Genomic DNA, 6277 nt, shown 5'->3' on the forward strand with positions numbered 1-6277 from the left:
CACCTTTAGTTTAAATCTATACATATAGAATAAAATTTTAACTTATTCATATAAAACCTGCAAAAAGCTGAGCAATACAATAGGCATGATTCTTATACAAAACAGGCTTATCTATACATGTGGGTTTCAGATGTTGACAGACTACACATCATCCAGAAAGTTACATCATGTACACCTAAACAAGAGGCCCAACGGTCTTAACGGTCATCTGAGTACAATACAACAATTTAGAGGATCCATAAACTGATAAATGAAGCCTTGTTGCCCAAAAGCAAGAAAAATAGTATGATTAGCATCAACAAAATAATTGGTCTAGTATCTATCTGTCCCCCATTTATCACTATTACCATGCAGACTATTAACAAATGTCTATTTTTTTAACCCCATATTATTAACTCTCACACTGGCCTCTCTTAGCCTTTGAAGAAGATATAAAAAGAGATGTTATTTTTGTCTCATTTTTATTCATTTATTATTTCCAAGTCTACCTGATCATTAAAACTATGAAAGTACTTTTCAGATTTTCAAGAATTAATGCAATTTTACTATACAATGAATAGAGCCCTGCCCTAACACCAGAACCCCTGACCCTGGGGCCATGAAATTCACAATTCTGGAAGAGGCACTCTTGCTCATCATAACTATGTACTTATAGTTTATTTAGTATCCAGGGAGTAGAGAAGAAGATTTTCAAAGAAATAATGCATTTTCACTATATAATCAATAGAGGCCCGCCCTAACACCAGCACCCATGACCCTGGGACCATGAAATTCACAATTTTGGAAGAGGCACTCTTGCTCTTCATAACTATGTACTTAGTTAGTTTATTTAATACCCAGGAGCAGAGAAGAAGATTCTCAAAGAAATAAGGCACTTTCACTATTTGATCTATATATACCCACCCTATCACCAGAACCCCTGACCCTGGGGCCATGAATTTCACAATTTTGGTAGAGGCTCAATGCTTATTACAATCATGCCAACAGTTTGACTGCTTGATGTCCAGGAGTAAAGAAGAAGATTTTTAAAGATTGCTTTAATTTTGGTGGTTTTAGCCCCACCCCTCAGGCCCCAGGGGGGCAGGGACCATGAAATTCATATTTTTTCCCCTTCACCCATATATGCTATATGCCAAATTTGGTTGAAATTGGTTAAGTGGTTTCAGAGAAGAAGCTAAAAATGATCAAATGTTAACGCACAACGACGAACAAAAACAGATTGCAATAGGTCACTTGAGCGACTCAGGTGACCTAAAACAGACAATTCTGCTAAAGATATATTCCTAGTACATGAGTCCAAAATTAATACTGTAGGCCTTAAATAAGATGCCCAAAACGAGAAAATGAAAATGTCTCTATATGTCTGTATAAATATATATAAATGTCAGACTCTGCCGAGAGCCGAAGCAGTGAGATGAAGATTTTGTGACCCGGGCTAAGTGAAATCCAGCCTGTAGACTCCTACATGGAAGCTGTGTCAGATGACCCAAACTCAAAACTATACAAAGTCCTTCACCAAGAGAAGACTGCTAAATTGTGGAATCAGGCATTTAAAGAACAATTAAAGAAGTTTCCAGACTGTGACAGTTCACTGGACTGGAACCATCATTAGGAGGAAAAACGAGGCCTGGCATGGATCCTTTTATCCGATGTAAGAAGTGCCACTACACCAGTCAATGAGAAAAGCTTTACGAAGAGGTGAGGAGATCTGGAAGGGGATGAAGAGCTGCACAGCTAAATATGGCCATGGTTATCGGTCACTTGGGTACCAGCATTACTACAGAGGGTATGCATGGTATGCTTCTTGGTGGAAATATTGAACCAGCTTCAGCCACCCATGTGCAACAGACCTGCAACAAAGTGGGGAAATTATCATAGATGTGAATAAAACTAGTATGAAGAAAATCAATAGGGCAGAACATTCAAGAACTTAATGAACCAGTAGTCTACGTCGAGACTGTAGCCCTACTGTCTGGTTTTTACTTATAACAAAGGAAGAGAAAAGTAACTTGGACTTGAAACTTTGCATCAGCAATAAATGGAATAGTGATCCTTGATTTAGTCTCTTTTCATGGTAAGATTGCAATCAGACAACAACTGTAGAAAGAGTAGCCTTTTAAAAGAATTTTACAGAAATTTCAATTTTAGTTACCATGGCAACATCATTCATCAAAATAAGAAAAAAACGATAAAGACAATTATGTATCTAGTCTACTTGCATGCCATGTTATATCAAAATTGATATCAGACCAAACTGTAGGAGGTGTAGCATTTTGAAAGTATTTCACAGAAATTTTAATTTTGCTAACCATGGCAACAGAGTTTATATAAATCAAAAACCGATGTTTTAGTGTACTCTATTTGTGTGCCACAAATCAGACCAAAACTGTAGGAGGAGTAGAATTTTGAAAAAAAATTTTACAGACAGACGACGAATGACAGACACCTTACAATAGCATGATCTCTTCTGGTCTCTGACCAATAGAGCTAAAAATGTGGACTTCCTGATACCCCTATCAGAGGGGAAGGAGATGTTTGGTATAATAATGCCACCTTCAGTGCCACTGGAAAAACCAATTCCAAGCTGCCACCCAAGTGACTTATACTGTTAGTGAAAATGTTACTCAGAGGAAAAATGTTGAGGCAGTGTTCTGTGGGAATAAACTATGCAAGAAAGGCACACACCTGAGAAGGAAAGGCCCAGGACACGAAGACTGCACTGCAACCATTCCTCTGGAGACCACCATCGGAGATGAGAAGAGATTGGCCTCAAATTATGCATTGGTGAGTTAAAAATATTAAGTGATGACGGTCTACTAGTCATTTCCCATTTCACCAGTGATGGAGATAGTGCCAAGGCATCTGGTGCATCTGAAAAACAAGGACATGTCATTGAAAACCTTAAAGAACCTCAAAGAAAACAGACTGCTAAGGTTCCATTCAGCAGTCACATGTTTCTGAGAAGAACCAATGCCATATTAAGAGAATCCATGAAGAGAAGATTTGCTTGGACCTGAAGCTTCAGTGAAGGACAGAGCATGAGAACTGCTACACAAACTACCCGAAGAAGACTTACCTTTGATGAAACTGGCTATGTCTTCTGCTGTCTAAACGTAAACTGCTACCAGTTAAAGGGCAGTGATGAAAGTCCTGTCAACTTTATTCCTTTTTCTGTCATGGACTGAAAAGCAATAAGTGGAAATCTTCAGTGGTGCCTAGTGACTTTGAATTAAACATGACTGAGGAAGACAAATGTTTGTTAAAAGACTGTATAAATTTGACTTTAGGACTAAATAATCTTCAAGTTAATAGAATTAAGTATCATACTTGTACACAAAAGCTGAATCTGTGAATAGGGCATATTCATAATCAAATCCAAAATATATTACAAGTAGTGGAAATTTTAAAAGTAGAATACATAAAGTTGTGCACTCACTGAATAGGGGTCATGGAAATTCAACATTGGAACTTTGTGAATCTGTAGGGGAACCTGTTATAAAAGAATGTAGAGTGGTCCATCATCTAAAACAACAACAAAATAGGCAAAATGACTTTAAAATGAAACAAAAACTGTTAAAATATAGACACTTACAGTAAACCACTGACATATCCAAAATTAACAAAAGGCCCATGGGCCACAATGCTCACCTGAGTAACTTTGGCCTTGCTGTTTTTCACCTGATTTCCCCCCTTGTAATACATATTGTGGTCCCAACCTTAACCAGGGGCCATGATTCGAACAATTTAGTATCTACCCAGGATGCTGCCACTTAAGTTTCAGCCTTTCTGGCTCAGTGGTTCTTGAGAAAAAGATTTTTAAAGATTTCTTCTACATATTTCAATGCAAAACTGATTCCCTGTTGTGGCCCGCCCTACCCCAGGGGTCATGATTTCAACAATTTAGAATCTACACTACCCCAGAATGCTTCCACATAAGTTTCAGCTTTTCTAGCCCAGTGGTTCTTGAGAAGAAGATATTAAAAGATTTTTTCTACATATTTCAATGAAAAATTTGGATTCCCTTTTGTGGCCCCGCCCTACCCCGGGGGTCATGATTTGAACAATTTAGAATCTACACTACCCTAGGATGCTTCCACGTAAGTTTCAGCTTTTTTGGCCCAGTGGTTCTTGAGAAGAAGATTTTTTAATGACCCTACCCAATTTTTGTCTTTTCTTGATTATCTCCCCTTTGAAGGGGGCTTGGCCCTTCCTTTGAACAATTAAAACTCCCCTTTACCCAAGGATGCTCTGTACCAAGTTTGGTTAAAATTGGCCCTGTGATTCTTGAGAAGAAGTTGAAAATGTGAAAAGTTTACAGCTGGACGAACGGACAGACAGACGGACAATGGGTGATCAGAAAGGTCACGTGAGCTAAAAAGGAAATTGTGTTAAAAAAAGCTGTGTATGTAATTTAAATGTATGAAAGCATTTATAAATACATAGCATCTATTCTGTGAATTGTTACATATTTAAATAAAATTGCTATGTTTTACTGCATCAATGGCCAGGATATGTAAATGACGTATAATTGTGTGTGTAAAATGTGACATTTTCTTACATGGGTGAGTCTGTACATGTAAATATGTTTTTTTTCAGTATTTATCTTAATTATTTTTAGAAATTATTTTCATTAATTATCTTGTTTTTCTTACCTGTCTGACGATTACAACAAAGGTTACAGAGGTGATTGGTAGAAATACAGGTATACAGGTGTCAAAACTCTGTTAATGATGTAAGTAGTATGTACTACACAGCATCCCGCATTGTATATCCACCATTGTTGATCTTTAACAGGGGAGACTACTCCTGAAATCAGAAATATCATAGTCAAAATGAATGTCACCTGTTACTTTAATAGATGTACATAAGCATACTTTAATCCACTCATAACAATTACTGGTATATATGCTGAATACCAATATGACTTACATAGCCTTACTGTATAATGTGAAATCTGCTCCCATATCTACATGTAGCCCCACCCTTCACCGAGCTTGAATCTGCAAGACTTTGGAATGTAGATTTCTCATGAAATACAAGGTGATCCAAAATATCTGATACCATTTTGAAGGTTGATAAAACTTCCACATGGCATACATGTATAATAAAATTTAATAAAATTTTTCAAAATTGATATTTTCTATAGCATATGTCATGTACAATTTATATATTTTTTAAACCCACAATTTATGAAATAATGCAGTTATCTAAGCACACTTAATACATGAAGTCCCTTTTAAGCAAGCATGAGATAAAGTGAAGTCTCCTTCAAAGTTTGTGATCACATCACTGCACATGTCTGGAGTAACTTCTCACATTTCCCCGAGTATTACAAACTTGAAATTCTCATGGAAAGTTGGCTTTGTTCTTTAGATACCCCCCACAGATAGAGTCCAGTGAGTTTTAATGGAGAACTTCAACCCTTTGGTATACATTTTACTACATGATAAAAATAGTATCAGTTTTATGATGCCCTACAGTGCCTAATATCACATGTAGTGACATCAGTGTTTTCTAGTATTACTTGTCGATGAAAATGATAGCTGCAGCAGTTTAAAATGATGTATAAATGAAATATTACTATAATTGATGATAATTTTTTTGAGGATCAAAGTAGTATCAGATATTTTGGATCACCCTGTATATTTCAGACCTCTTGCATTTTGTTTATTATTGGCACACTAGGATACATGAGTTCATTTAAGAAATGAGTTTTATTTTAATTTGAAAATTCATCAGGACATGAACTGTGACGTTTTATGCTGGCATTAGCATTTCATAACAAATATGCATGCATGAAGCATTGTAGTTTAACCTCATGAACTTCAAAGAATTCAAATCTTATATTTACATAATTTTTCTGATGACTTGCCATAATTAAATTCTGCCATTCAACCTCGAAACAAAACAATTTACAAAAGGCCTATACTTTCGATGTCAAGTCCACTATAATGTCAGAATGTCCCAATGGAAGAGTCTAGTGGTTCTTGAAAAGGATCGAGTCAAAAAGTTTACAGATCTACAGACAGAAGGACATTTGTCAAAATATTATCAGAAATGCTCACATGAGCTTTCAGCTCAGGTGAGCTTAAAAATGCAAAGGAAAAACAATAATTATCATTTACATTTGCAAATATTTTTTTTATATGAAACTATTGAAGAGAAAATATGTTCAATTCTGTATGAACTTATTAGAGGGTCAGAGGTCACGGCCTGACCGAATCACACAGCGAGATGATATCTTGTCTACATATTTATGTTACCAGCTGGTTACGGT

General features: G+C 36.3%; 1 long non-coding RNA gene across 1 annotated transcript; it reads right to left on the reverse strand.

Moving 5' to 3' along the window:
• Positions 1-1620: 1620 nt before the first annotated feature.
• Positions 1621-4730, reverse strand: LOC133173713 (uncharacterized). Its single transcript, XR_009719064.1, has 5 exons — positions 4653-4730; positions 3437-3490; positions 3077-3181; positions 2686-2871; positions 1621-1850 (listed from the first exon to the last, which is right to left on the reverse strand). It is a non-coding gene; the product is annotated as an uncharacterized LOC133173713 (long non-coding RNA).
• Between the last annotated feature and the right edge of the window lie 1547 nt (positions 4731-6277).

This window comes from Saccostrea echinata, unplaced genomic scaffold, assembly GCF_033153115.1.
Source record: "Saccostrea echinata isolate AGI-Se365-2 ecotype Australia unplaced genomic scaffold, CSIRO_AGI_Sech_v1 ptg000056l, whole genome shotgun sequence".
NCBI lineage: Eukaryota > Metazoa > Mollusca > Bivalvia > Ostreida > Ostreidae > Saccostrea > Saccostrea echinata.